Raw genomic sequence first — 24,645 nt, 5'->3', positions numbered from 1 at the left:
TCCTAACTGCCCCATCTGTTCTCGATCATAATTAGATATTGTGATATAAAAATGTCACAATACTATGACATCCCGACTTATTTGTTACTATTCTATTTTTCTTGCACCTGGTAATTGAATACACTGGGTGTTAACTACATTTTCCGGATCACTGAATTATAATTTAGTCGCTTGGTGCATATGTAAATATCTCTCAGCGTGACAATTTGCTTTTCCTATATTTCTACACCATTTCTCAAACAGAATTAGCAGGTTTGACTCCCTGGTCTTTATTTGTGAAAGGACAGCGAATGGCTAAGGACATGGCAGCTTCTTGAGGAGCTTTCTGTTTTATGCATAGACCTTGTTATCTGGTGTTCTTCGATCAAAAGAAAAAACAAGTGCCTTTTGGCAGGGCAAGGGTTAATGTGCACCTGGAGAAAAGTACCACCCACATAATGATGTGGAGAATGACATGATAGTAGGCTTTGGGAATAGAGTCAGCATCCATGTGTGGCAGTACCTGGGATATGTACAGAGTTAACAATAACTGGTTTATGTTCAATCATACAAGCCTCCAAACTGCTCCGGAAATCGCCAAACAATCTTCACAACTTTCAAACCTCGAGTTATTCCAAAGTGCTTTATAGCTAATGAAGAAAAAGATGTGCAGGTTAGGTGGATTGGCCATGCTAAATCGCCCCTTAGTGTCCCAAGATGTGTAGGGTAGGGGGATTAGCGGGGTAAATATGTGGGGTTGCAGGGATAGGGCCTGGGTGGGATTGTTGTCAGTGCAGGCTCGATGGGCCGAATGGCCTCATCCTGCACTGTAGGGATTCTATGAGCTACATCTGCAGCGTATTTTGTAGTCTGTGTGTGTGCACTGTTAAATCCTACTGCATTGCTCAGCAGACATGAGGACAATACAAATTTCCTTTTAAACGGGATACTACTGGACCACTAAAAATGGACTCCATCACCTGATTTTTTTCAGTTATGCTGTTTGTCAAGCTTTTAGAAGATTCCAAGTAGAATACAGATGAATATGCCTGGCTAGTCGACTGTCCCATGGCCAGCACCATTCAAGGAACAGCAGAATAATGAACTGCGACTGGAAAGGCATTTGGAATTCCAAACTGTAAATTAGATTATCACTTGCCTCAGTTGGAACATGATTCGGCATTTCACTTACTGTGGCCATCTTTGCCTATCTGCCAAGAATGCAGAAAAGGCAGGGCAAACTGCCGAGAGTCAGAGACACTTGGAGACACTGCCTCCATCAGAGAGAAAGAGAGAGAGAGACACTGCCTGCATCAGAGACAGAGAGACACTGCCTCCGTCAGAGAGAGAGAGAGAGACACTGCCTCCATCAGAGAGAGAGAGAGAGAGACACTGCCTGCATCAGAGAGAGAGAGAGAGAGACACTGCCTCCATCAGAGAGAGAGAGAGAGACACTGCCTCCATCAGAGAGAGAGAGAGAGACACTGCCTCCATCAGAGAGAGAGAGAGAGACACTGCCTCCATCAGAGAGAGAGAGAGACTGACTGCATCAGAGAGAGATAGGAATCCAACAATCCAACAAGCCAGGGTGACCAACTCGGATGCGATAGGAAAAGGAACACTGTGACCAAAGGACTGGGAAAGGGGGAGGGGATGCAGGCGACCCATTTGAAAAGGGGTTGGATGGAGAGCTGTGTGGTTTAAAGGATAGAGAATCAGATTAAACAAATTTTATGAGACCTAACACAATATTTAATTGGCCACAGAATTTAATCAGTTCTGCTGGCCGGTTCATGGGCTTACAGCTGCTGGGATAATCCTGAAATTCCAAACCTTCATTCCTCGAGGGCAATTTGAGATGGGTAATGGAAAATGCTGGCCTATGAAAGAATTTTTAAAAATCTTGACTGCAGATTGCCTGTAGAATAGAGACTGAAGTTGATTCAATTTTTATAAGCACTGTTTTCACCTTTATTTGTAATTAATTTGTGTGTGTGTGCATGTGTGTCTGCATGTGTGTGCATACACATGTGGCTGTGTGTGCATGTATATATGTGTGCATCTCTGTGTACACATGCGTGTATATACATGTGTATGTCACATTTTCTTTTGTAGCCTCCAGAGCAAGATTGTGAAATATACACAGCTTTTGTGACCAATGATGAGTTATTCCAGGCTTTCCCAAACTTTTCCAGCCATGGAACCCTTCATGACCTCCCAATGGCATTGGAGAACTCCAAACATTCTTACCATGTTGATGATGTTTTGGCTGCTCCCAAGAGTCCCTCCCATGGCTGCATGGGAGAGGTTTTTTTTAAATTGAGCCTTCCACCTTGCTGTAGATTTTCTTGATCATTTTCTCTGGTCCATACAACATTGACTCCTTGTTGGGATATAATTCCAAAGGCAGCAGGGGTCTTGTGCTGGTCCCCCCCACAAGTGCCCATGAATCGTGATTCGCAGCAAGGACGAGAGGGTAACATCAGAACAAAAGTCACTCCACTTTCTTTTTAACACTTGCCACATTAGTGGACGAGTGATGGGGACTCAATCTCTGGTTGATTTTCAGCTTTGAGGCAGTGCCACTCAGGCCAATTATGATGCCACTGTGCCTGCATCAATCAGGAGAGACCAGAGGACTGGTTTTAGGGTTCAGCATTGAGATGTATAAACTTGCTGAGCGATCAGAGGGGCGTTAAGGACCATGACGTTACAAAGTCATTTTCAATCATTTCTCACGTTCTGATCTAGAACATAATAGAAAAGAATAGGATCACTACAGTGCAGAAGGAAGCCATTCGGCCCATCGAACCTGCACAGACCACAATCCCACCCAGACCCTATCCCCATAACTCCTTATATTAACCCTCCTAGTCCCCCGGACACTAATGGACACTAATGTCCATGGCCAATCAACCTAACCTGCACATTTTTGAATACATCTGTTCAACAAGGAAGAAAAAAATATCAAGCCAGTTACCTTGGTTTTTTTCTTGCATGTCTCTGGGATATTGGAGTTGGGAAGTCCCCCAAAGTGCAGCAGTGCTTTGGGGAAAATAATGGGAAAAGCAGTTTTGAGGGTTTTTCTCTCTGTCCCCAGGCCTCCCCACACCAGCAGCCATGAATTAACGTGATTGTCATCCGGCAGCAAAGCCTGTTGGCTTTCAATGTCAAATACATCAAGGGAATCAGACAAATCCCTCTGTATAACTCATCACTAATGCAACTTCCAATGTTTATTGCTCAATTTTAAGTCTCAGATTGAACAATGACTAAATTTAGACATTTGAGTTGTCTTACATCAGCCAGTTTGGAGTGAACGCGAGTTCACCACGCCAACCCTCAATTAGGGGTGTACACGTCTACCAATAGAATGAATGGAGAAGTCAGACACTGCATCATACACCACTGTTTGTTTACTGGCCCTATAATTACCCCCACTTAAACATTTGCATGTACAAATAATTAGGAGATATAAATAGTTGTAGACTGGGTCATCTAGTGATTGAATAGTGGAAGTTTATAAAGGCAGTTCAGCAATCACCATGTTTCAATGCTAACCTTAACTCTGATTATCAAATTATAGTTTGGGTCAGTGTGTGAGATTTCTCTCAATTGGTGAGATTAATTTCTGATCCCCCCCCCCCCCCCCCCGATCCCCCCCCCCCCCCCATAACTGACCAATTTGATAGTCTATCGAATAGAGTTGGAGACCAGGTGGTCTGTGTCCACTGTATTTATTAAAAACTGAAGTGATGGGATAGAATGCCACATAGCCAAATGTTCTGGTGACAAAGGTAGGTTAAAGCAGTGTAGGCAGAAGCTTAGAATGCCAAAGGTATATTGGGAATAAGTTCACGGGCAAATCTGTGGAAAGTGGATTTTAATACCACCAAATGTGAGGTCATCCACATTGGACCTAAAAAAGGATAAAATGGGGGACTTCCTAGATGGTGACAAACTGGAAACAGCGGAGGTCCAAAAAGACTTGGGAGTCTGAATAGATAAATTATTAAAATATAGTGAGAAGATCCAGAAAGGCTAATGGAATTTTAGAGTTTACACAAAGGCTGTATACAACGCAGTAGAAGATCTTCTTCAGCTATACAAAGCTCTACACCTGGAGTATGTGGCGGCAGTGGTGCGGTGATGTTGTCACTGTACTAGTAATCCAGAGGCCCAGAGTAATGCTATGGGGATCCCACCACAACAGATGTTGAAATTTGAATTGAATAAATATCTGGAATTAAAAGTCTAATGATGACCATAAAACCATTGCCGATTGTTGTAAAAAACCATCTTGTTCACTAATGTCTTTTAGTGGAAATATGCCATCCTTACCTGGTCTGGTCTACATGTGACTCCAGACCCCCAGCAATGTGGTTGATTCGTAACTGCCCTGAGGGACGGGCAACAAATGCTGGCCCATTCAGCGATGCCCACATCCCCTGAATGAATTAAAACAAAGTATTGTGGTTAGTTCCAGACACCACATCTTCGCAAGGACATGTGCATCTTGTACAGAGTGCCATATTGATGATTTACCAGAATAGTGCTTGGATTCCAGGAATTAAAATACACAAACAAGGCTTGAATTTCCTGGATTTTAGCAGGTTAAAAGATTTGATCAAACTTTTCAAGATATTAAGGGGAATAGATTGGGTAGTTGAAAAGAAGCTATTTCCAATGGTTGGGGACTCTAGAACCAAGAGACAGGGTCTTAAAGTTGGATGTGGAGATGCCGGCGTTGGACTGGGGTGAACACAGTAAGAGTTTTAACAACACCAGGTTAAAGTCCAACAGGTTTACTTGGTAGCAAACACCATTAGCTTTCGGAGCGCTGTTTCCACTCCATCTGACGAAGGAGCAGCGCTCCGAAAGCTAATGGTGTTTGCTACCAAGTAAACCTGTTGGACTTTAACCTGGTGTTGCTAAAACTCTTAAAGTTGGAGCCAGACCTTTTAAGAGTGAAGTTAGGAAACACTTCTACAAACAAAGAGTGGAAGAGATTTGGAATTCTCTTCTGCAAAAGGCAGTTGATGCCAGATTACTTGTTCATTTTTCACTTGAGATTGATATTACTTTCTGTTAACAAAAATCTAAGGGATGTTGGGCAAATATGGGTGAGTAGATGAAGATAGGTTGCAAATCAGCCATGATCCCATTGAATGCTGGAACAGACTGAGAGGGGCTGAATGGTCTACTTTTCTTCTTATGATCAACAATGTTTCAGACCTTTTAAGACTTCATCCTTATAGTCAAGTGGCTGAGTTGATGGCTTACCTTTCCTTGGACAATTGGTTAGGCTTCAAGGACATGGAGTGGTGAATCTTTGTTGACAGAATCATAACCATTCTTCCTATTTCCCTTACTGGGCCTGAATCTGCTATACATGGTGTTGACACTATCTGGAGGTGCTGGTTTAAATTGTACCCTCCTGAAGCTAGTAAACTCATACATAAGTGATATGAATGTGCTTAGTGCAGACTGACTTGTGCCAGCACTTCATTTCTATGATAGCAATACTTTAACACTTGCAATGGTGTTTTTCTACATCTGCTGGGTAAAGATTATTCCAAAGAGAAGAGCAGAATAAGGAAGCTCGCAAATTTAACTTAATGAGGGCAGAACGCCCTCTTGAGTTTTCAGTCCAAAGAAAAACTCAATTTCATTCAGTTGACCAGAGGGTTGCCAACCCTTCAGGATTGGCTTGGAGTTTTCAGGAATTGGAAGATTGATCTCCAGAACACTGCTGTGTACAACCCTGGGAGAAAAATCTTTGGGACATTAAAGTTGATTAATTTTTTTGTTATTTTTATGAACCTTTCTCTTTCCCAGAGCTAAAAAATTGAAAATAGCAATGAAGAAGGCTGTTTGGCTGACAATCAAATGTCATCCAATTGGGCAATGAGTCTTTTTGCTTTCCAATTGGTGTAGCCAAGTGGTGCAGGAAGGCAGTGTGTCACAAGGATGGATGTGTTGGCCGACTGATAGCTGGTGTGTGGGAGGGGAGGACAAATCATGTGTTCGAACCTCAAGGAATACATTTAATCCAAGTTGGAAAACTCAGCTGACCAGTTTGAATGACACATGCCACACGGAAAGAAAGAACTAACGTACAAATTCAGCATTTTCCAAGACACTTTTTGAAGTGTAGCCACTTGCAATGCAGGGTTAGCTGTTTTGGTGTCAATCACTAACAACTATGTAAGTTAATGTAGTAATTATACATGGACACCCCAGGAGGGTAAGCTATATTTCTTCTCCCCTAACACCTCAATCTCACTCGGGACCAGATGTGGCATGTCATATTTATATTCTCATAAATGAACCCTCATGTCCTGTCGTCAAAATGGGTTTAGTAAAGAGCTTTGGTTTATATTTACCAGCCTTCATGTTTTGGTTAGTTAATAAAGCCTTGCATGATTTAGTCTCTCTGGGTTCCCCATGACCCCGCTTTGGACCCCTTTCAGCTGAGAATGCCTTTCAGACTCTGGCAATATAATGGGGCCTTTTCCATTCAAAGAAAATGACCGATAGGCCAATGACAGAGCAGTTCAGTGAAGAGTCACACAAAGGTGTCCGTAAGGTAAAGCAAGACGTCTGCTGGCAAAATGCCTTTCTTATTCACCTTCTTGGGGCCCCCCAATAACACTTGAACTCATTTGTGCAATGAAGTTGAAGTGGGGAAATTAAAGGAATGGTTGCCTGGCACACAAAATGGTTCCCTGGGAAGGGACATTAACAGGCACTGGCTTTTAGCACAGACAAGTCACTTAAAGTTAAAACATGCAGGAACCGAAATGCTGCAGGAAGCTAGTCAGAGCTTGAGGCACTTTAAGATAAGGGCAGACCTAGAACAATAAAGACTGATAATAAGATCAGCCCGAGATGGGAACATAAATACATAAATGCAACAAAACCAATCACTGAATGTATAGATCGAAACCAGTCATTGATGGAGGAAATGTATCCATTCTATGAACAATGCGATGTTAACTGCCCATGTCTGTACCTGTCTGACTGTAACGATGTGTTAACTATCGATCACCATGATCTGTCTACTCAACTATAACGATGTGTTAAACGGCTAATGTCCGAACTACCCATTGTCTAAAAGATATAAAAACGATCAACTGCTATTGTATTATTGAGAAGGTAGCTGCCAAGTATTGCGGAGTACCAGTGCTTTCTCCCCGAAGCTTCGTATCTGAAATAAAACTGTGTTATTGAACCTCCAGTCTGACTCCGGTGGTAAATTTCCCACAACAAAGTGATGACTCAAACCTGCTCCTTGCATTCATGTTCAGTGCATTGTTTCACAGCTCAACTCACTGATGTCCCTATTCCACCTTGGTTACCTTCCTGTTTCAGACAAGTATATTATTACTTCTGCCACAGTGCTCATTGCTACTACTTACTACTTATCTTACTACTTGCCTTATTATCTTTATTGCAACATAATACTATCTTGCTCAGTTGCACACTGACGGCTAATATTATGCTGATGGAATGATGATCAGACAAGCAACCTTATACTAGTCACTTATAATGTCGCTGAGTGGAAGGGCCTGACTTATTTTGGGTAGGCAGGCAAAATGGAACCTGGGGAATTTGGGCTTAAATAGCTGAAGTGCATTGTGTTGTCTGATGGTAGTTATGTTAGCAAGAGGCACCCCAATGCTTATAAAGGGAGAGGGGTAGAATTTAATTGAGGTTTCACAATGCTTATAAAGGGAGAGAGGTGTGATTTAATTGAAGTATCACAATGCTTATAAAGGAAGAGGAGTATTTTTTAATTGTAGTATCACAATGCTTATAAAATGGAGAGGGGAATGATTTAATTGAGGTATTGCAATGCTTACAAAAGGACCAGAGCTATGACTGAATTGAGGTGTTTCAATGTGTCTAAGGGGAAAGAGGTATGATTTGATGCCACTGGCTAGGGGAAGGATGAGTGTTGGGGGTACGGCAGAGAATTCACTTCAAGCAGTGTTATGGTTAACAATACAGCACGTGTACACATCCAATTCCTGAATGGGCTAAGGAAGGAATTCTAGGCGACAGTCACTTTCTCTCTGCATTTGAGTAAACCAGACAACACCAGAGGAGAGAGGACATGGGCTTCAGACTCTATTGATTTTCAATTGCATAACCATCTGGTGTTGTGAATGCACCTCTCCTGCTGCTGCTGTCCAGCTCTCTACCATGTAGTGAATGCCTCCATCTGTCACTTTCCTGCCTCAGGTCTGTGATCCCAAGTACGTTTGAATTGTAGTCATTACCATTTCCCATCAGTTTCTCTCATTGACTCAACAAGAGAGTGAAAATTAGACAGATATACTTCAGTTATACAGCACCTTTCTCAACCATCGACACTGCTAAACGCTTTACAGCAAAGGAAGTATTGTTTGAAACGTGATCACTGTAGTAATGTAGGAAACATGGCAAGAATTTGCATGCAGCAAGCTCCCACCAACAGCAAGGAGATAATTAATCAGGTTATCTTTCTGATGGTGTTGTTTGGGGGATAAGGATCATTCAGCGGATCGGCAAAAATGCATCCGCTCTTTATTAAAATGGTGCTGAGATACGTCTACATCCAGCTGAGATGGGTGACAGGGGCCATCATTTAATGTCTCATCTGAAAGATTATATGACACGGACAAGGCAAAGCTCTACGCCATGTTTGAAGCCATGAAAGATGATTCTAGATGACGGACCTGTTTGAATGGGAAAAGGCTCGTGACAATATGGAAACCCCTCCCCTGGATATCAATTAAAAATTCAAATCTGAAATTGATAGGCACTGGCATTCAGGGTTACAGATTTGGGTCGGGACAGGGCAGTTGGTAAACTTAGTTAACGTGCAGATCAGCCATGATCTAACTGAATGGTGGAATAGGCTAGAGGGGCTGAATGGCAAGATGCTGCCCTATATTCCTATCCTCTGACAAATAAAATAATCTTGGTTCACACTGCCTGTGGAGTGTGATTTGCTCAGAGTTTTATTCTGTCAGGGTTAATAGTAAAGCATTTGTTGAAGAATTTCTATGGTCAAATTGCCATCTATGGCAAATGCTACATTTCATACACACAGATCATAGTTACTGAATTAATGAGTCAAACCCACATATCAACTGCATTCACAGCTGTCTTCTCATTGTAGCTACAGTTCAGGATTAAGGATGGCGGTCTTGCTTATAACCCAGGATGAAATACATCGGGAGAGGCTTGTGCTGAACTCCGTCATAAATCACATACTCGGCTGAGATTGTATTTGTGAGGCCCATTTCAGGAGTTGAATAGATTGCATCTCTGCATTGTGCTACAGTCAGGATTATTTGGAGAGACGGAGAGCAAATTATATTTCCTGCTGTCTGCTGCATGAAATATTCAGCAAATATGAGCTTGAGCTTCAGAAGGTGAACTTGTTTGATTGCACACTCCCCTCCCCGGGATTTAGATGGAAGTGTGAAAGAGGTGGCTTAATGGGGAACATCCGCACTTAATGGGTCCATGCGATGAGTAGCAGCCTTCTTGGTGCGTGCACAAGTGGATGGGTATCATGTATCAGGATTTAGTGAGCACATTTCCATAGAAAGAATTTGTGTTGTAGAATTGCAATTGGGTAGAGGCACCCAGGAGTGAAACACAGTGTGTGGAGACAGGTCGATTTTTATGGCACTTTTTGTCATTTTCAAGTCGAAAGGTTTTGAAATGTTCTTTTACAAATTTAATAATAAATTATATTTTTGGAAAGAAACGGATTTGGGGAGGGGAAAAAGGTCATTTTTACAAAACATATTCAAATAAGTTCTTCTTAAAAAGATACTGAGGCAGTATGTGACTAAAATGTGGATAGGTTTGATTAAATGCTGACAAACGATTCACAATTATAGAATTGTTACAGCACAGAAGGAGACCATTTAGCCCATCATGCCTGCACCAGCTCTCATCGCTTCTCGGCCTTTTGGCTAAGATCAAGTGTAGTATGGATTGGATGCTGCACTTGGTTGAGGTCATTGGGTTACATTGAAGCTTCATATGTTTCATATGAAGCAATTTTTAAAAGTGGCATCCCGGCCTTTTGGCTAAGATGCAAATGAGCTCAAGTCTTGGAGGAGGTGTTGCTTTGCTCCTCCAATCAACTTGGCTCATGTAGATCAGGCCCAGGACAGGGTGATTTGGTCGCTCGCCCTGTCTTGTCAGCCTGGATCTGAAATGTCTCAACTTGTTGAGACTCTGAATTGGATTTGATTTGATTGAATTGGAAAAGTATTAAAAAAAAATCATGCCTGCACCAGCTCTCTAAATGAGCAATTCACCTCCTATCTTCTCCCTGTAACCCTGCACATTCTGCCCTTTCAGATGATAGTCTAATTACTTTTTCAATGCTGTGATTGAACCTGCCTCCACCACACACTCAGGCAGTGTATTCCAGATCCCGACTACACTCTGTGTGAAAAGGTATCTCCTCACACCAGTGGTGCATTCCTGATTGTAACGTGATGGACTGCTCCCCAAGGAGAATCCTTGATTGTTTCTGAGTGATATTGCAGGCAAATATTGCTTCCCCAGTGATTGCAAATGATCAGCAATTCACTAGCCTCTCTGAGTAATTGGTAAATATCTCACACCTATTGTATACAAAGTCTTTGGTCCCAGGCATTCGCCAGATCCATGTTCTACCGGGCATTTTTCTTTTGAATGGGTATGGAGATTGATGAAAACAGAAACACAGACAGTTCGCATGCTCCAAAAAGGCTGCTGAGTCAGGTTTACAGCAAAATCTCAGAGGACAAGCTCTAAACAGTCACATGAGAATGCAAGAGGATAGTAAGGGAGTTATTATGCTTAAGTCAAGCACGATAAGCTATTGATGTAAAGAATAGCGCATTCGTTGTTTGGTGTATTATTCCATCTTAAAAAAGACTGAAGAAGCATGTGAGGGTACATGTAAAAGATGTTAATATCTAATTCAGATTAACGTTATACCGGTTGGTGATTTTTGTTTAGATTTTGGGCACCCTTAAGGGTTAGAAGATGTTTCAATCACTTGTGGCAGTGACTCATCTTGTTGTACTGATATGCTAATTGTATATCAGCCAGGTGCTTAGTTGCCTTAATTGGGAGGATCTCTTGTGTTCATACATATAGGTGCAGGTTGAAAGAGGTGCTGTTGGTGAGAGACGCATGATATGTAAGGTGTATATCTGAACGTAAAAGCTTATTAGCTTATGAAGACTATGCTCCAGTTCTATTGTTCACTTTGGCGATAAAAATTTTAACGCGATGGACTATCCAAACTAAGGCCGTAAACTTCTAATGATGTGTGAAATTATTGCCTCGCCATTCTGCAGTTGTTCTTTAATTGTAATGTCAGTGGAGTGTAATAGGCTTCATACTAGTTTGCTCACATGATTGAAAGGAACCTGCAGTATCATGATAGATTACGTCCTTCAAGACTTTGTATCTAGAGAGAGCACTCTGAGCTGAAGTACAGATTCCACTGGTGGCTAGGCCAGTTCGAGGTCGTGATTAGGAATATCACACTGCAGAAATGGGAATACATACAACCAGTAAGGCTAGGCAACAACGCCTCCTCCATGATCATCCTCAACACCGGCGCCCCACAAGGCTGTGTTCTCAGCCCCCTACTGGTCCTTATACACCAATGACTGTGTGGCCAAATTCCTCTCCAATTCGATTTTCAAGTTTGCTGACAGCACCACCGTAGTGGGTTGGATCTCAAGCAATGATGAGACAGTAAGATGAAGGAACAGCGCTCCGAAAGCTCGTGCTACCAAATAAACCTGTTGGACGTTAACCTGGTGTTGTGCAACTACTTACTGTGCCTACCCCAATCCAACGCTGGCAACTCCACATCAATGGTGAGACAGAGCATGGGAGTGAGATAGAGAATCTGGTGAACTGGTGCGGCAACAATAATCTCTCCCTCAATGTCAACAAAACAAAGGAGATTGTCATCGACTTCAGGAAGCATAGAGGAGAATATGCCCCTGTCTACATCAACAGGGACGAAGTAGAAAGGGTCGAGAGCTTCAAGTTTTTAGGTGTCCAGATCACCAACAACCTGTCCTGGTCCCCCCCCCCCCCATGCCAACACTATAATGAAGAAAGCCTACCAATGCCTCTACTTTCTCAGAAGACTGAAGAAATTTGGCATGTCAGCTACGACTCTCACCAACTTTTACAGATGCGCCATAGAAAGCATTCTTTCTGGTTGTATCACAGCTTGGTATGGCTCCTGCTCTGCCCAAGACCGCAAGGAACTGCAAAAGGTTGTGAATGTAGCCCAATCCATCACACAAACCAGCCTCCATCCATTGACTCTATCTACACTTCCCGCTGCCTCGGCAAAGCACCCCGGACATTCTCTCTTCCACCCTCTTCCGTCAGGAAAAAGATACAAAAAGTCTGAGGTCACGTACCAACCGACTCAAGAACAGCTTCTTCCCTGCTGCTATCAGACTTTTGAATGGACTTACCTTGCATTAAATTGATCTTTCTCTATACCCTAGCTATGACTGTAACACTACATTCTGTACTCTGTCGTTTCCTTCTCTATGAGCAGTATGCTTTGTATAGCATGCAAGAAACAATACTTTTCAACAATATTAATACGCGTGACAACAATAAATCAAATCAGATCAAAATCTTGAGCCAGACTCGCCATGGTAACTGAGCTTCATGACATGCAATGGCTATCAAAGCAATCTAATGATCTAACGATTAAAGAAACAGCCCAATGCACCATTAAACAACACAGATTAGATCCTAACTCTTGACGTGCTTTGAATTGACTGGTTTTAATTGGGAGAACATTGGGTGTTTCATAATGGGCTTGCTCAAGGTAGGAAATGGGAACCTGGGTTCCTATTTTTGAAGGCTGTGCGGTCATCCTATTGAAAGGCGCGTATGTATTTTGGGCAGTGGGGGGATTTGGTGAGTGTAAGGCTAGACTTAGCTGTGACAACTCACACCATAAAACCTGCCTGCTTGGATTATACGTGTAGAATGACCACTTGAATGAATTATGGTAGGCTTGTGGATTTTGGGCCAACTGAACCGTCAAGGCTGAGATCAACAGGTCTTTGTGGGGCAATGGTATCAAAGAAAATGTACTGAAGTGGATAAATGGAGTTGAGGTGCATGATCTAACTGAATGAATACAAATCTGAGAGACTGCATGGCGTACTGCTGTTAACCATACTCCTGACTATGTCCTAGATTAGGACTTCAATGTGGGTCAGGCCCTTCAGGAGCGAGTTGGCAAAATAGAGTATTTGAAGATGGAGCGGCAGACACTGTTAACATTTTGTTGTGCCCCCCAACCCACCCTCTTTACCCCACCCACAGATGGTGTGCATGCTTCACTCCTCTTGTAGTCCATTACTTTTCTGGTGTTGATGGTAATACATTCATCTGATCTGTGTTTCTGTAACAGAATGGCAAGCAGCCAATTTGTATGGTCTGTCACAGAGATAAACATAACTGGATGGATGTTTGTATCAATTGCTTTTTATTGAGTAAAGGATCCACTGATAATGGAGACAGTGGTTTCACCTGAGTCAGCTGACCTAGACCTTTAGATGTGGAGCATTTTAGCATCAGCAGTAACCCAACGTAGAACCCCAGCATTAAAACAGCACAGATCAGAAAATAGGAGTATTCTGGCCGGATTTTGGCTACCAAGGTGGAAATCTCGAATTGGGATATTTCTTGAATCTGACTTGGTAAAAAGAACCCCAATGGGCACAATTTTCACTCCAGTGGTTGTGTTGGTGTGGTGCGGAAAGACAGATGCAGATAACCAAGGAGTCCGACCTTCCGATCTGGGAACAGGGCATAGGCAGCCAGAGGGACAGGCAGGTATTGTGGCGGGCTAGTTGGAAGGCCCACTTTGGTTCTCTGGGACTTTTTCACAGTTGTTTCAGACGCTGTAAGGTCCTCTAGCACTCACACCCCCTTATCTCCCATTTGCACCCTCCACTCATCCAATATCCATCATAGGCAGATCTCAGGAGCCATGTTCAGATAAGAAAAACTTCTGACAATCTAATATAGCTCTCATGCATACATGTTTGATAGTGGAAAAAAAACTGCCATTCATAAAATCCAATCAAAACTTTTAAATCTCCTCAAGTGGTAAATCTCCTATGAAAACAAATTTATTTAGACACCATAGCAAAGAGAGCTGATCCTTTAATAGCATCTTAAAACATCAATCAAACTGTGAACTCAGAACCCCTGTATAGATAATTACAGCTTGATGACATCATAACATTTTGGAAATGTCAACAAAGAATTTTGTTGGACATACATTAACAGCTGATATTTTTTCTAACTTATACCTGCCAATGAAATCAATCCAGCCTGCTTTTTTTCTTACAAACCTTATTTAATCTTCAAGGGTATTTACGACTACGCCATCACTTTGTGACTCCCACATTGCAGGTTAAAGTCCTTTCAGCAGCTTAAATGGGATCTGTTTGAACTCAGCACTAAGTTCAAATCTCCCTGCTAAATGTGGGTTTCCCTCGCATGTGAATCATACCTGCCCCCCTTTCCTTTCTTTCACTTCTGGGTCCTGTCCGCTATTTTCTAAGGTCTATGGAATCCTACCAACTCTGTGAAAGGTGGCCTATTAGAATCATAGAATCCTACTGTGCAGAAGGAGGCCATTTGGCCCATCGAGTCTGCACTGACCACAATCCTACCCAGATCCTATCCCCATAACCCCATGCATTTACCCTAGCTAGTCCCCCTGATGCTAATGGGTAATTTAGCATGGCCAATCCACCTAACCCACACATCTTTGGACCTCATAACCTTTGTATCTCAGTGATTACAACATGCTTTATCTTTCATTCTGACCCAACAGTACGCAGAAGCAGATAGCAACACAAACTGTACGCAGAAGCAGATAGCAACACAAACTGTACGGAGCTGAAATCATCATTTGCTTCTTTGACTGCCTGAGGCAAAATGTTACTCAACAGAAGCTGATTAAGGGAGTCTCTCAGATTGCTCAGTGTGTGGATGAACAGATTGTGTGTCATTATCATTGAGATTAATCATGGGTCTCATATGAACTAAAATAGACCTGAAAATTCAGTATATGTTCTGGAAATACATGGGCCTCTGTGGCAGACTTTGATAGTCTTTCTATCAGGATAGTTGTAATGTTGCTATATCAGTATTGGAGGGAACATGAGTTCAGCTTTCACCATCTCAGTCTGAGAATTTGAATTTAATATTAAAAATTTGGAAATTTAAAAAAAGCTCTCAGTAAAGCTATCGAAGCTGTTTGATTGTCACTAAAAATCTATTTGGTTCACTAACATTTTTTAGGGAAGGAAAGCTCGATTCATGCGTGACTCCATTCCCAAGTTAACACTGTCGTTGGTGTTTCTTGTAACTCGTCCTAGCAGGACATCTGTGGTCATGGTGTGTCACCCTCACCTCTCACGTACCATCCTCACACACCCACTGTAGCTTGTTTGCAGCCGCTCTATGGAGTTCGTCAACCAACTACGCCAAGATCAACCCCTTTTTCTCCTGCCCTCCCCTTTACCACCGCTGCAGCTTTTCAGCTCTGATCAAATGGCCAAAACACTGACATTTCCTATTCTGGATGTTACTTTTTCAAGTTCTCTTGCAATTTCAAGCACCTCTTCATTTGTCTTACGATCTGTATACAGAATTTTTAGCAAATGTCTTCGTATCTACATTTCAAAGGCCTCTGTTTTCTTCCTTCGATCTTTATTTATTGAGGTGATTGAACATCTATTTGGTCATGGGGTAGATTTTCTGAGAAAGGCTTTGATTGGGTATTTTTGGGGCAGTTTGTTATTACTGATCGATCATAGACTCAAATCACCTGAGTTTACAGGTTGCAGTTTAGAATATGGAAATGTGGCAGAGACCCCGCTCCCCAGACTGGGAGAACAGCCGAGCGAAACAAGGAATGGAGTTAAAGACTACTTATAACCAGCAGTACATAAATTCAGAGAAATGCATCCACCTTAAATGGCTACATGTTGGGACAAAAATATTGGTTATCTTGAGAAAGATGAAGATGCAAACATTTATCAGACAAAATTATTTGTGTATGAAAGTTTTGATAGGGTGGCACATTGGCACAGTGGTTAGCACTGTTGCATCACAGCACCAGGGACCCGGGTTTGATTCCAGCCTTGGGTGGCTGTGTGGCGTTTGCATGTTCTCCCCATGACTGTGTGGGTTTCCTCTGGGTGCTCCGGTTTCCTCCCACAGTGCAAAGATGTGCAGGTTAGGTGGACTGGCCTTGCTAAATTGCCCCTTAGTGCCCAAAGTTGTGTAGGTTAGGTGGCAGGATGACGGGCCTGGATAAGTTGCTCTTTCAGAGAGTTGGTGGAGACTTAATGGGCTGAATGGCCTCCTTTTGCATTGTAGAGATTCTATGATAGTTGACTTGATCACACAATTCTTCAAAAAGGCACCAAGATGAGTGTTCTTAAAAAAGCTAATGATTTAAGACTGGCTTTTGCTTCCCCAAAGATTGTACATGATGAACAATTTGTTAGCCCATCTCTGTAATTGGCAAACAATCACAGCCATTTTTTCAAGTAGTTCAATGAAGAGTGCAGAAAGGCATGCCAGGAGCAGCACCAGACATGCCTGAAAAATGAGGTGACAACCTGGTGAAGCTACAACACGGGACTACCTGCATGCCAAACAACAAACAGCAAGTGATGGACACAGCTAAGCGATGCCACAACTAGTGGGTCAGATCTAAGCTTTACAGTCCTGCCACATCCAGCCATGAATGGAGAGAGAGACAGTTAAGCAACTCACTGGAGAAGGAGGCTCCACAAATATCCCCATCCTCAACGATGGATGAGCCTGGCACATCAGTGCAAAAGATAAGGCTGAAGGAAGCATTCGTTAGTCTTCAGCCAGAAGTGGTGAATGGATGACCCATCTCGGTCTCCTCCAGAGGTCCCCAGCTTCACAGATACCAATCTTCAGCCAATTTGATTCTATCCACATGATGTCATGAAATGGCTTGAAGGCACTGGATACTGCAAAGGCTGTGGAGTCCTGACAACACTGCAGAAAGGATAATAAAGACATGTTCCAGAATTTGCTGTGCCCCTAGCAAAGCTGCTTCAGTACAGCTAGAACCCTGGCATCTACCCAGCAATACCCCTCAGGATCTTAAAGGTTTTGATCAAATCGCCACTTAATCTTCTGAAATCTAGTGGATACAATCCTAGGCTGTCCAACCTGCAAACCTGGGTTCGAATCCCATCATGGCAGATGATGAAATTTGAATTCAATAAAATTCCAGTCTAATGATGACTATGAACCATTGTCAATTGTGGTTAAAAAGGTCATCTAAAGTCACTAAAGTGCTTTAGGGAGTGAAATCTACCATTCTTACCTGGTCTGGCCTACAGGTGACTCCAAACCCACAGCAATGTGGTTGACCCTGAAATGGTCTAGGAAGCCACTCAGTTGAAGGGCAATTAGGGATGGGCAATAAGTGCTGACCCAGCCAATGACACTCTCACAGTCCATGAACAGATAAAACAAAGTTGCCGTTAGACGCCTGACATGTTGAGAGCCGCTGAGGTTCCATCCCTGATCTGGAGGTGAAGTATGAGAGCTCTGGCTTCGTGATACTGAGAGGTATATTTATGCACAAGTTGATTAGTGCGCTGTGTTTTACTGTGACCAGCTGTTGGAGACTCTACAAGCAGATCAGCTCTGGCTTCCTTCAAGTGATGTGAATTTGAGCATTTGGATATTCTGCCTCTTCTCTGGAGTAATTTTGATAACAGAAGAGCTTTAGAAGAGAAGTTGTCCAGATTTATAAATTCTTTAGGTGTTTAACATGATGGCCTAGTTATATTATTGCTAGACTGTTAATCCAGAAACTCAGCTAATGTTCAGGGGATCCGGGTTCGAATCCCGCCACAGCAGATGGTGGAATTTGAATTCAATAAAAAAAAAACCTGGAATTAAGAATGTACTGATAACCAAGAAACCATTGTCGATTGTCAGGAAAACCCATCTGGTTCAATAATGTCCTTTAGGGAAGGAAATCTACCGCCCTTGCCTGGTCTGGTCTACACGTGACTCCAGAGCCACAGCAAAGCGATTGACTCTCAACTGCTCTGGGGCAACTAGGGATGGACAATAAATGCTGGCCACCCAGCGACGACCATGTCCCACGAACGAATAAAAAAAAGTCACCTCGCCCAGCAGATTAGCTGAATCCCTGTGGAGTGTGTATATTGGGATGTAGTCGTGTGGGATAGGCTGGGCACACCAGCCAGTCTTTTGCTGTGGGTCTTTTTTTTTCAGGATTCTCTGCTTTCCAGGATATTCTGGATCAGTTTCTTGGCTTTAGTCGACATTATGTTTCATTCCTCTCCTTTGCCCGGGTGTTCGAACCTCAGTTGCTGATATTTGGTGTGCAGTGAGAGGTTTAACATTTGTCAGAATCAGTTGGTTGGCAATGCAACAAATGTGTATCTTATCAGCTCTCGGGGACTTTAAAACTGGAGAGCTGCCTGGTATTTATTTAATTCCACGGCGGAGATCATATATTCAGAGCTGCCTCTTTCTCCGTTTACAGTGTGTTGCAGCTGTTTGTGGAAAGCTAATGCATTGCAGGGAATGTGCTTCTGCGGAACCCCAGGGCTGCTCTGAGCGACTCATGCTTATCAAGGGAATTCATTGTTAATTGAGTTATAGCTCTTCAGCTCCCTGGGTGAGTGACTCATGCAAAGATCAGTGCCTCGTCTCCATACTACATTGGAATTGTTACCCCTCTGGGCTCAATATTCTAATTCAGGCCAGCCTGCTATGATGAAAGGCTCCGTTTTCTCCACTGGTGTAAGGATAGTGAAGTGTGTTCAGAATGAAAGAAAGACTTTCATTTATATAGAGCTTTCCACCATCGCTGCATGTCTCAAAATGCTTTCCAAACAGTGAAGGACTTTTGAAATGTCTTCCCTGTTCTAATGTCTGAAACGCAGAAGCCAATTTGCTCCCACAAACAGCAAGTGATAATACTAATGAAGAAACGGATACATGAAAGACCCAGGTATCCAGTTCAGATCACATGGGTTACACCCTATTATCCAATATACCTGGATATTGGGCAGTTATGGGCAGAGCCCTAAAGGTGGGGCACTTAGACCTCAGAGAGGAGTGACCCGTGTCTTTGTACCCAGAGGATAGCTAAAGTTTTTAACGTTTATTTATTCATCACAAGTAGGCTTACATTAACACTGCAATGAAGTTACTATGAAAATCCCCTAGTCGCCACACTCTGGCGCCTATTCGGGTACACTGAGGGAATTTAGCATGGTCAGTGCACCTAACCAGAACGTCTTTCAGACTGTGGGAGGAAACCGGAGCGCCTGGAGGTGCTGGAGACAGCAGTGTTAACCACTGTGCCACCATGCCACCCATCTTAGGTGTGATCCTAAATTTCTAACCATAGGACTGACACACACCAGGGCATTCTCAGTTGTCTGCAGTCCTCTGCCACTCCATGTACTATTCTTCTTGTACAAACCATAAACCTTGGCCGATTTTTGTGATGTTGATTGAAGGATAAATATCAGTCAGGATAGAAGAGAGAACTTTCCTGCTTTCCTTTGATATAGTGGCAGCTTGCTGAGAGGGTGGGCATTGTTTAACATCTCATCCAAAGAAAGCACCCCTGACTGTGCAGCACTTGCTCAACGCTGCACTGGATGTCAGCCTTGGGATTTTTTTGTTCTCAAGCCCTGGATTGGAATTTGAATCCTTGTGACCCAGAGAGGTGTACACTATCAACTAGCCTAAGCCAGTTCCAGGTCAACTGCAAGTGTGCACGACTGACCTAACATAAAACTCTTAACTTCCCGTCAAAAGCAATAAAGAATAGGAAGTCCACAATGGTAGAGGAAGGGTTAATCCTGCAGGATTGGGAGTGCAGGAATTGGTTGAGACCTTCACCTGACCCTGAAAGAGATTAGTGCTGGCAGGTTCACAAGAGTGGAAATGAGTTTGCAGCTAACATCTTCCAGCATGAAACTTGCTTCCCTCTTCAAATGTTGGTGTCCGGATTTTTGTTCATAGTATCATAGAATCCCTACGGCGCAGAAGAAGGCCATTCGGCCCATCGAGTCTGCACTGACCACAATCCCACTCAGGCCCTAATCCCGTAACCCCACACATTTACCCTGCTAATCCTCTGACTTGAGGGTCAATTTAGTTGTTTAAAACCAAACAGACCAAGTTAGTGAATCTCTGGTTGTACGCTGTGGCCTTCAGAAACAACAGAAGCCCAAAAAAGCCCCATGGCATATCTGCTGTAGGAGTTCAAGTCCAATAAATTAGCTTTGCTGCTGTGTTGTGAGCGCCCCCATGCCAGCTCACAAAATTCCACAAACAACAAGCAAATTTAAAACTTACCCTTTTAACCAAACTTTTGGTCACCTGGCCTAATGTTTCCTTCCCTGTCTGTGTGTCAATTTTATCTGATTGCACCCTGTAGCTCAGTGAAACATTGGACACTGTTAAATGCGCACGATGCAGCGATTTGCCAATCTTTGTATTGGTTGAAGGATGAATTTTGGCCAAAACAGAGGAAGAATTTCCTGTGCTTTATTTTTAAATTATAATTAAATTTATATATTTATAAATTATAAATACAACTTATTTTTAAATTAAAATTAACCTGGACCAGTGAAAGGGCAAAAACGGACTCAAAATTTCCCCAACAAAGTGGCACCTCTGGTACCACAGCCCTCCCTCAACAGGGCACTGGATTGCCAGACTGGAATATGATTTCTAATCCCTGGGACCATTAAAACCGTAACCCTCCGGTGGGGAATATTATTGGTGGCGCTGCCTTTCAGATGTGACAGTGGATATAAAAGATCTTCTGGTGTACCCACACCACATGGACTGCAGCGGTTCAAGAAGGCAGATTACCACCACCTTCTCAAGGACAATTAGCAATGGGCAATAAATGTTGACCCAGCCAGTGAATTAATAAAAAAAAATTTAAGAAGAAGAGCAGGGGCGTTCTTCTAGTGTCCTAGTCAACTCATATGTCTCCCAAGCAACATCACTCAGAAGATAGATTTTCTGGTCATTATCAGAACACTCTTAACGGGATCTTGCTATGTGCGAATTGTTTGTGACATTTTCTTCATTGCAACAGTGACAACAAAGGTACTTCTCAGGTGTTAAAATGCTTTGAGTTGTGAAAGGTGCTGTTTAAAAGCAAGCTGTTACTTTATTATGTAAGTGAACAGCACAGAAGGAGGCCATTTGGCCCATCATGTCTGTCCAAGCTGTTTCAAAGAGCTGTCCAATTAGCCCCAATCCCCCGGGTACATTGCAGTAACCTGTTCCTTAGTGAAAACATCACAACCCGCCAACTGCCTTTGAGACAGTGTGTGTTGGACAGTGATCAATAAGTGTGGGAATGTATGACAGGAGAATGATGGAAGGACCTCAAGTCAGTACAGTGGGGTGATTCTCCCAGAAAATTCGAAGTGTCGAATTCGAGTAAAAACTGGAGTGAATCCCGCTTTTATTTTTCAGTGGGATTTTGAAAATGAATCTCCCACACTCTGTGCACTGCAGAGTGCCTCAGCGTGAATCACACTGAAAGTCAGTGGGCAGGGCCTATTCCTGCCCGGGAGGCCGGCAGCAGAGGGCTGTGTGGGCCACTGCACATGGGCCGATTTGTCAGGGCCGAGATCAGCGCATGTACAGTCGTCCCACACTGCCAGCCTCCCGATCGCTGGCTAGCCTCGTGACCCTGCATCGCTGCCCTTCTGAACCCCCCAGGGCCTGATTGCTGGCCTCCCTAACACGCATGGGTCAACCTTTCTCTCTCTCCTCCCCCCCCCCCCCCCCCCCCACCCCCACCCTTCCCGGATTGCTGGCCTCCCTCTGTCACTCAGCTCAAATGCAGAGTGGCAGCGGCACGCCCACCGATCGCCCCCCCCCCCCCCCCCAAAAAAAAATCAGACCCCATTAGGCCCTGCTCCCTTGGCACTCCCCCATGCTCGGTGGACAGTGCCAAGGTGTCCCCTAGGCATTGGCATTTTACCCCTTGGGCAATGCCGGGGCCCAGGCTGGCCCAACCCTCTGGGAGGTCTCGATTGCCCTCCCTTCACTCCAGCAGGGTCAGGCCGCCAGCTTCCCACAAGTGGGGAGCTCTAGTAATCCCCGCTAGAGTGAAATACTCCTGGCAGTGGAGGGGGAAGAGAGGCTAGCGGGCCCAGAGATTTCAGTCCCGGGTCTGCTGCTGATATTAAAATTGTATGCAAATGAACATTTGCATAAATGCCGATTTCTGGCGCGGAGCTGATGGCGCTGGAGATGCACGGAGGCCGTGGCGCCCATTTGGAAGCCCATGAAACGGCCTCCACTCTTGTTTCCTGGTAGCGCAGCGGGCTGGGAGAAACGCCCCCAGTATCCGCTGACCAGCACAAATGAGGAATGTCTCCTGATCTGTTTCCTGATCTATTTGGCAATCATTTGTGTGTGAGTGCCTTGAATTGAAGAAATCAAATTCACACTATGAAACTACAATGTGAACCAAGGACATCTAATCCGTAAACTGATGCATACACTCCCCGTGTTGTTAGTCAGGATTGATTAGAGTCTTCCTCGTGACAGACAGCTCTTTCCATTAATATTGACGTAGCCATATTGGTGTCCTTGCATGACATCATGTTTCAATCACCAGACAATTGGAATGACCACATCAGGGCATTCTGGGGAAGGCTGGCTTCGCAGCATGTCGACCATCTTTACCAATTTTCCTGGCCTCCTGATCAACATTGCCCTCTCAATTAACACTAACTAATGAAGGGCTCGGTATCTCATTGCTGTTTGTGGGACCTTGCCATATTCACTAATGGGCCTCGAAGCTCTGATACGTTTCTGCGCCAATGTATAAAGCACAACATAAACACAAGTGACCTGAATGTGAAAGTTGTCGAGGTGGCCTGAATTTCAGCTGATTACTTTTAGCTGGATTAGCAATTGGATTATGACAACTGTCCTCCTTACTCACGGGTCGAGGTAATGAGACAGGAAACAGCCAGCGACTGGATGTTGCAACTTATCACAGCATGTGTTTGTGGACATTGAGCGGTGAAAATGTGGGGCTGTGTTATATTATCCTCCAACAACTGACAGCTCCTGCTATCTCAGCGAAGAATAGTAGAGGAGGCAAATACATGGGGGGGGGGAGGGGAGAGTGGGATGGGAGGTGGGATGGAGAGATGGGGAAGGGGGAGTGGGATAGAGGGTAGGATGGGGAGAGGGAGTATAAATGAAAGCATGCTCCAGCGAGAGCTCCAGAGAGGAGACGATGCATTTTTGATGGAGACAAAAGAAGAGGATTTCGCATTTGAATGTGGTCACCTCGGTGTTAAATTTCTACTGAAAACATTTTGGATATTTGATGAACAACTTAAAATAGGGAGAAATCTCAGACAATTCTGATCAAGTATTAGCAGTCAGCGGAAGGGGCACGCGGTTGATTTGTAATATTAGAGGTATGCAGCAAAGCGACCTGCTGATTTGATCACCGTGGCAACAGGGAGTCCGGAGATGGCTTTGACATTCTCCTTAGCAACCCAGTGCGCTTCCATGTGATGGACACCAGTGTAGCTTGCAGTCATTGTTATACTCAAACTGGAAAAGCAGGCGCAGCAGGCGTTGTGAAATAATTCATGAAGCTTGATACTGTGATGATCAGATGGTGTTCAGGCACTTGAGCAAAACAATAACCCTCTTCAATAATTGATAACTAATCGGAATTGAAATGGAGTTGGTCTGTGTGGGCCTCTGAGCTCTTGCTTTCGAGAATGCTGAAGACTGGATTTATTGCCTTTCGCTCTGTGTTCTTCCCTGATCATCTTCAGCAGCTCTGGCAAGTTGTGCAACGAGCCCTTCACACTGGATTGAAATATGAATACAAGACCAATTGGTATCAAACTTCCTGGGGATGTTTGTAGAAGTAATTGTAAAATTAAATGTTAGGCAAGGCCCTGTCACTGGGATTGGAGTGAGCGAACTGAGGCGATGATATCACCCAAGTGGTATTATACATTCCCAGCGAATCTGTCTTCAGATTCAGCAGCAATTCTGTAAGTGGTCCCAGACATCCTGCATTCAGGAGTGAGTCCAAAGTACCCAATCTCTAATCCAATTCGGGCAATATGCCCACTCCAGCTAACAAGTTAAATTCCTTATGATATGAGTTGGATCTTGTATTTTTCCGAATTCCCCAAAATAAGCTTCTCCAATTGCTCAGTGGTTGCACGGAGAAAACTTCAGTGAGACAAGGTCATGTGTAAAGTATCAATCTGCTCGATTTTACAAACAGGATGTTGGCCGCAGTCAAAACTCGTTTCATTTGACCCTTGTGAATGAAGAAAATACCCTCGTGGGCTGCCATGTCCGGATTACTGGGTCAAATTCATTTCATAGAATCATAGAATCCCTACAGTACAGAAGGAAGCCATTCAGCCCATCGAGTCTGCACCGACCAGAATCCCACCCAGGCCCTATCCCCAAAACCCCACACATTTATCCTGCTAATCCCCCTGACACTAGGGTCAA

The 24,645-nt window shown here is 43.6% G+C and overlaps 1 protein-coding gene and 1 pseudogene across 7 annotated transcripts in view; both read left to right on the top strand.

Annotated features, from left to right (window-relative positions):
- Positions 1-24,645, top strand: part of LOC144498704 (DENN domain-containing protein 5B) — a 286,461-nt gene that overhangs the window by 154,935 nt on the left and 106,881 nt on the right. The window lies entirely within an intron of this gene.
- Positions 9,937-10,139, top strand: LOC144499297 (U2 spliceosomal RNA; annotated as a pseudogene).

This window comes from Mustelus asterias, chromosome 9, assembly GCF_964213995.1.
Source record: "Mustelus asterias chromosome 9, sMusAst1.hap1.1, whole genome shotgun sequence".
Taxonomy (NCBI): Eukaryota; Metazoa; Chordata; class Chondrichthyes; order Carcharhiniformes; family Triakidae; genus Mustelus; species Mustelus asterias.
Note: the sequence above shows the minus strand (reverse complement) of the source record. Positions and strands in the feature narration are given on the sequence as shown.